Source organism: Choloepus didactylus (assembly GCF_015220235.1).
Source record: "Choloepus didactylus isolate mChoDid1 chromosome 23 unlocalized genomic scaffold, mChoDid1.pri SUPER_23_unloc8, whole genome shotgun sequence".
Taxonomy (NCBI): domain Eukaryota; kingdom Metazoa; phylum Chordata; class Mammalia; order Pilosa; family Megalonychidae; genus Choloepus; species Choloepus didactylus.
Genome location: NW_023637602.1, coordinates 359,827 through 365,898, shown reverse-complemented (window position 1 = coordinate 365,898; position 6,072 = coordinate 359,827). Strand labels below are relative to the sequence as shown.

General features: G+C 51.9%; 1 pseudogene; it reads right to left on the bottom strand.

Moving 5' to 3' along the window:
• Nucleotides 1–2,959: 2,959 nt before the first annotated feature.
• Nucleotides 2,960–3,733, bottom strand: LOC119525115 (annotated as a pseudogene).
• Between the last annotated feature and the right edge of the window lie 2,339 nt (nucleotides 3,734–6,072).

The window sequence follows — 6,072 nt, the reverse complement described above, 5'->3', positions numbered from 1 at the left end:
ACTTGTGGTTAGAGGAGGCTGATGCACAGGGCTACACTGTGTGCCCCTTGGGGGAGCCCCAGAAGGAAATGACTATTGGGACACCACAGAGGCCTGTGAGCAGGAGGCTCTGGCAGGCCCAGAGAGGACCATGGTCTTCTGAGACAAGAAGAGAAAGCCAGGTTCTGTGTGAACCCAGGGACCCTTACCCTAAACCCTGTCTAAAAATTTGGGAAGCCTGATGAAGATACCTCAGAGCTCTTTCTTCTGAGGCTCCACTGAGGGTCCCCTGCCCCCAAGCTCAGTCTTATCCCTTGTCTGACTTGCTCCATGCAAACACCTTCCGGCTCCTTGCTGTCCACTAGCCCAGATACAAGCAAAGGCTCCACAGAGGGAAAAGCAGAGGTGAGCTAATTCTGATGGAATAGGAGGAGGGCACCAGACCCAGGAGCTCATGGGGTCACAGGGTGCATCACAGATACAGGACAGTCTTGCAGTAGTGAGGACACCATTGGCCCCCTCCCCTGGAGCCAGCTGAGTGGTTGACCAGCTGTCAGGCCTCTCTCATGTGCCTAGGAAGGAAGAGGCTTTGATAGGTTGAATTCACGTAAGTAGGTGCTGTTGTAGATAGTTCTCAGAGTGGCCAAGATGGGCCCAGACATGAGGGAAATGATGAGGGAGGGGACGACTTCTCCAACCCCTCTTCCAGCCCCACAGTTGTCCTCAAAAGAAGGAAGCGGTCACTCCCCTTCAAATGCCATTTCACAGCTTGTCCTAAATGAATTCATGCCTCAGCCCCACTTCCTGCCAGGTGTTGCCTTCCCAAGGGGAATTCTATTGCAGCACTGCCCCTTGCAGGTGGGAAGCACCTTTGTGGATGTTCTCATGTGAGGAACAAGGATGTTTCCATCAAGAATAGGGCAAATTAACCATAATTCAGACTTTCCTCTTTAATACTGTCTGTGTATTAAAAGAATTCTATAAGCATTGCAAACAAGATAAAAGAATGAACAAATCAATCTCTTTTCTAAATGTTCAATTGTCTCTGAGTTTTCCCTTGTCAAACCCAATTATCCAATTCAAGGGATAAACAGAAGCAACAACCAAGGGGTTCAATACCAGATGGGTCAGGAAGGACATTGCCCATGTAAGGAGACTAGGGCATGTGGAATGAAGTGGCAGCCTGTAGGAAATCCTGAGGATTCACTCCAGAGGTGCTCATCTGAGCCTTAGATGGTGCTGGACCTGCTGGGAGGTCCTGCTGGGACATCCTGCTGGGCTGGGTCATGGAGTATCAGAGAAGGACCCAGGACTCAGGCCAGTCTCCTTGTGCCTGTCCAGGCATATCTGAACCTCAGCAGGTGTTTGCTTAAGATGGCCCTGTGGTGACTGGCTGTTGGGGAACATACATTCTGACAGGGAGTGGGCCGGGGCCCCATGCAGGGCTGGACATGGGAGCAGAGGGAGAGCCTGGGAGGGTGCATAGGGCAGGGAGATGGGTGCTGGGGAACAGTTTGTGAGGAGAGGAGATTATTGGAGATGAGGCAGGAATTAGAGGATCACAGGACACAGAGGTGGCCTCTGCAGAGGGAGGGAGGGGCCTGGGAGGAGACAGAGCAGAAGGGCAGGGCCATGGAAGTCAGGCTCCAACACATCACCAGACACACTGCCAGGCCAGGGAGCCCAGGACCCAGGGAAGTCCAATTTCCTTCATCTGCAATTCATCCCCCAAGACACCTTCTGGGGGGCCCCTTCACATGACCCCTTCTATCAAAGTGTAGGATGAGCTCTTAAGGGACAGGGAAAGGAGAACTCAACATCTCCCAACCCTGCAGCCTGGGGATGCTTAGGTCCTGTTCCTCAGGAATTTATTAAGCTCCTCTCATTTTCACTTTCAATTTTCAACCTGGAATATATATCTGTTGGTTCTGAGGACATGAGGTGCCCAGTTTTCAACATGACTTCATTTTTAGTTCCAGGAACGTTTTGCCAGGGGAATATGGATGTAAACCAACTGCAATAATCACATTTGCCTTCAGCAGATTGCAGAAAACCAACCAACTATCCAGATAAACAGCTTTCTCCCCTGAGCAAACAGTTCTGATCTGGGCAAACAGCTCATTTATCATATTTAAGATGACTTATTGAGACTCACTTCCAGATCCTCACTCATGGTGTCCTCCAATCCAATGCTCCTATGTCACAGATGTGGCCCAATTTAGTCAGTTTCCTCCATGATCAAACCTGCCTTAAGTCACCCAAATGCAGATCCCCAAACCCTATAAAGGGCCCCAGCCCCCTTGTGAGACATCACTAAGTCCATCAGAGTTTACTCTCCTATGTGCTAGTAAATTTTTGATTGCTTGATTACCAGAGTTCTGAGGGTGGTGGGAGGATGCCACTTGATAATTATAAATGACCTGATCTGTTTACATTAGAAGAAGCTGAGGCCCAGAGAGGACAAGGAAGTTTGTCCCCATCTCCCAGGAATGTAAACAGAGGGAAGAGAGGAGAAAACACTATGTGGAGAGTTTCTGCCCAGTCTGACTAATGCAGGGAGGGAGGGGCCACTGGAGCAAACGGTGGAAGAGGACTTGGATTCAAACAATTTCAGACTTGAGTGACCTTTGCTCTAAGTGAACTTTGTGCAGGAGGGATGTGTGCTCAGGTGTGGGGAGGAGGAGTCTCCAGGCAGCAAATCAGGGGATCTTGGCAGTGCTCACTAGCTCTTTGGGGCATCCAGGATGGTGCCCCTGGGCTAGGGACATGTAAGTCTCTGTTGACTTTAGTCTCCTCCATTACCTTATTCCCTGGGGCTGGAGACTGTCAGGTAGGGGGAGGAAATCCACCATTGCCCCCCTCATGTCCTTGACCACACACATCTCATGGGCCCCTGAGCCCTGTGGGTGCCTCTGGTCCTGGACCCCATTTGGGGTCTCCCAAGGGTGACCCAGCTCTGTTTCCCCAACATACTTCAGACTCACAGGCCTGGGTGGGAACTCAGAGGGGTGTAACCTTTGGCCACCATGGCACCCTGGGGGCACAGAAATGGTGAACTGGGCCAGACCAGCCCATTGTTTGTGCTAAGTCTTCCTGAGGTTTGAAGGAGAGAGAGACCCAGACAGGGGAACAGGTTTTTGTCTCACTTCTCCTTCTGCCTGTGTCACTGTGGGCAGCACTACCATCTGCTGCCTGACAGTAATAGTCAGCCTCATCCCCGGCCTGGACCCCGCTGATGGTCAGTGTGGCCATGTTTCCTGAGTTGGAGCCAGAGAATCGGTCAGGGATACCTGAGGGCCGTGCTGTCATCACTATAGATGATCAGCACAGGGGCCTGGCCTGGCATCTGCTGGAACCACTGAACACTTTTTCTTCCAATGTTGTTTCCCCCCACAGGTGAGCCTGGCTGTCTGTCCCAGGGTCCACTGACACTGAGCGTGGCTGGGTCACCTCATAGGAGGCCACAGAACCTGCAAGAGAGGAAGGAGAGGTGGGCTGAAGTGAGGGGCTCATTACCCAGGAGATTGCCACACCTGCCTTGTTGGATTGAGATCCAGGATCCTGTGACCCTACAGGGATCCCCTTCATGTTGCCCCCTGTGCATTTGCCCTATAACCTGCCCCCTCTATTCCAGGTACAGCATCCTCTGGGGCTCTCAGCACAGTGAGCAAAGCACTGAGCAGTGGGTGAGACCCTGGGTGGCAGCACCTGTGCAGTGAGCCAGGAGGGTGAGGAGGAGAGGGGTCCAGGCCATGGTGGAGGTGCCCTCAGATCTGCTCCCTGAGACCCAAGGATGGGCTGCTTTGCCCCAGGCCTCTCTTATCACCTGGCTGTGGAGAGCTTCTGGTTATGCAAATCAGCACAAGTGGTGGGTGGCTGCTGAGGGAGCTTTGTGGCTTTCAGGGAAGGGATCAGCCCCCAGGGACACAGAGAGGGGAGGGTGAGCTCCTGCAGACCCACCCTCAGCCCCTCACATCCTCCTCACTCTACTGGTCCCAGGAGTCTGGGCCCAGCTCCACCCTCAGTCCTTGTCCTGCTTCCCTCCTGGTGGAGCAGGCCACCAAAGTGCCTAGAGGGGACATGTGCATGCATTTTCCATGAAACCCAAAATCTATCTTTGTGGGAGGACCACAGGTTGTGTCCTAGAGGTGGCCAGGGAATCAGAGTGGTGAGGCTGGGATTATCTTGTCTCCAGGCCCTTCTGCTCACCTGGCTCAAGAGGGACCCAGAGGTGCCCCCCCCCCATTAGTCCACAAGCCCTGTGTGGAGGAGCTCAGACCTGGGTCTTTTCCTTGCTCCACCTTTGGAAGCTTTCATATGACATCTCATGTGACCTTCAAGGACTCAGTGCAGTGACACTCCTTATTTTACAGGTGACAGCAGGAGGATGCTAGGAGAGGGGCAGTTTTCTCCCCTGCTCCCCCTTCCTAAGTGGCAGAGCCAGAGTCAAATCCCTTCCTGGCAAGTGCTCCCGGGGACCCTGAGGCAGGATTGGGTTCAGCCTTGGCTGTGAGCTCCTTCCCCAGGTCCTGGGCTCTTTGCCTCATGGTCCCCAGTGTGAGCCAGGACCTGACTCAGGGCTGATGCTGTCTGCCATATAAAGCAATGAAAGTGGGCTGTATTCCCAAGATCATGTCAAATCATTTTTATTATAATTAATTTGTCTTCAATTGCTGGAGAAAATGCATTATGCAAAAGAAAGTTTAATGCAACTAATCACATCAAGGGAATTTTAAGGAGATGCCAATATGTGAAGTTCCTGAGGAACTGAGAATAACCTTTGACACCGTCACCTGGACAGACTCAGGGCAGTTGCAGGGACTGTGGGAGTTGCTTCCAGGGAAAGCAAGAAGCAGCTATAAAGGGGCTGGAGGTGGGAGAAATGGGACCACAGGGAGGATGGGGCTTTTGGGGACACTTACACTGCTTTAGCACAATGGGGTGAGCTGGGAGGAGAGGCATTTGCCAGAACCTGTGTACAGAGAAAGGGGCAACCTCTCCAAGAGCCAAAGAGGAGACTGTCAAAAGCAGAAGAATTTGTGCATCCATGTCCAGGATGATCCTGCAGGGAAAGGACACCTGCTCCTTCAGGTCCGAGTTCAGTATCACTGACCTTCCCTGCATGTGGGAATCCCCCTGATGCCCAGGGACCCCCCAACTCCAGGGGCTTTGCCAGGTGACTCTCTGCTGCCCCCTGGTGGCTGCTCTGCTCTGGCTGCTGCAGGCACAGGGGGTCCTTGTCCAGGTGGAGATGCAGAAGTGAGTCGGGGTGAGCCACATCTACCCCATGGGAAGAGTCTGTTTTCTCAATGAACTGAAAAGTCAGAGGACTTTTGAAAAGAGTCAGGAGTCAAAACCAGTTCAGGTCTGATGTGACATTTCTCATAAGAGGAGAATTTGAGGGGTGTGGTGAGTGGGAATTTCCAGACATTAATCCCATGGGTGACCCATCAATTCTTTCCCTAATGCTTCTCAAATTCATTGACCTGGCTGGGAGCACAGGGGTTGGGAGCATATTTGACAGAGAAGGGAAGGGTCAGATGGAGTGAAAATTCCAAGTTCACTTGGTATCCAAACTGGCACATGTGTATATTGAGATTCTGCTGAGTCTTCTTTGCCAGGTAAACCTCTAATGGTCTTACCAGTGGAATCAGCCTCCCCACCTCCAGTCTGCCCTGGGGAATCACATCCCACATCCACCTGAGGAGGTTAACCCTGCTGTGCCTGATAAGCCTGCAAATGCTCACTGTGAGGAAACAGCCCTCACACCTCCTTCCAAAGAGTCTAACCCTGTTTCACCAGAAGACACTCTAATGGAATGTACTGAGGTAGTTGACTTGCATGACACTTCCATCTCCTCTCAGGACACACCTCCACTAGCCCTTTCCTTCCAGACTTATAACTAGACTGAGGTTCCAACAGGCTCTGAAATGTGAGGGACAAAGTGTGACCCATGAGGAGCTGTGCTACATTTCAAAACAACTGCATGACTTTGCCAATTATATAGACAGAAGTCAGGGGAATATGCATGGGGATGGATATTCAAGGTGTAGGATAAGGGTGAAAGGAACATAAAGTTGGGTTGGGCCAAAT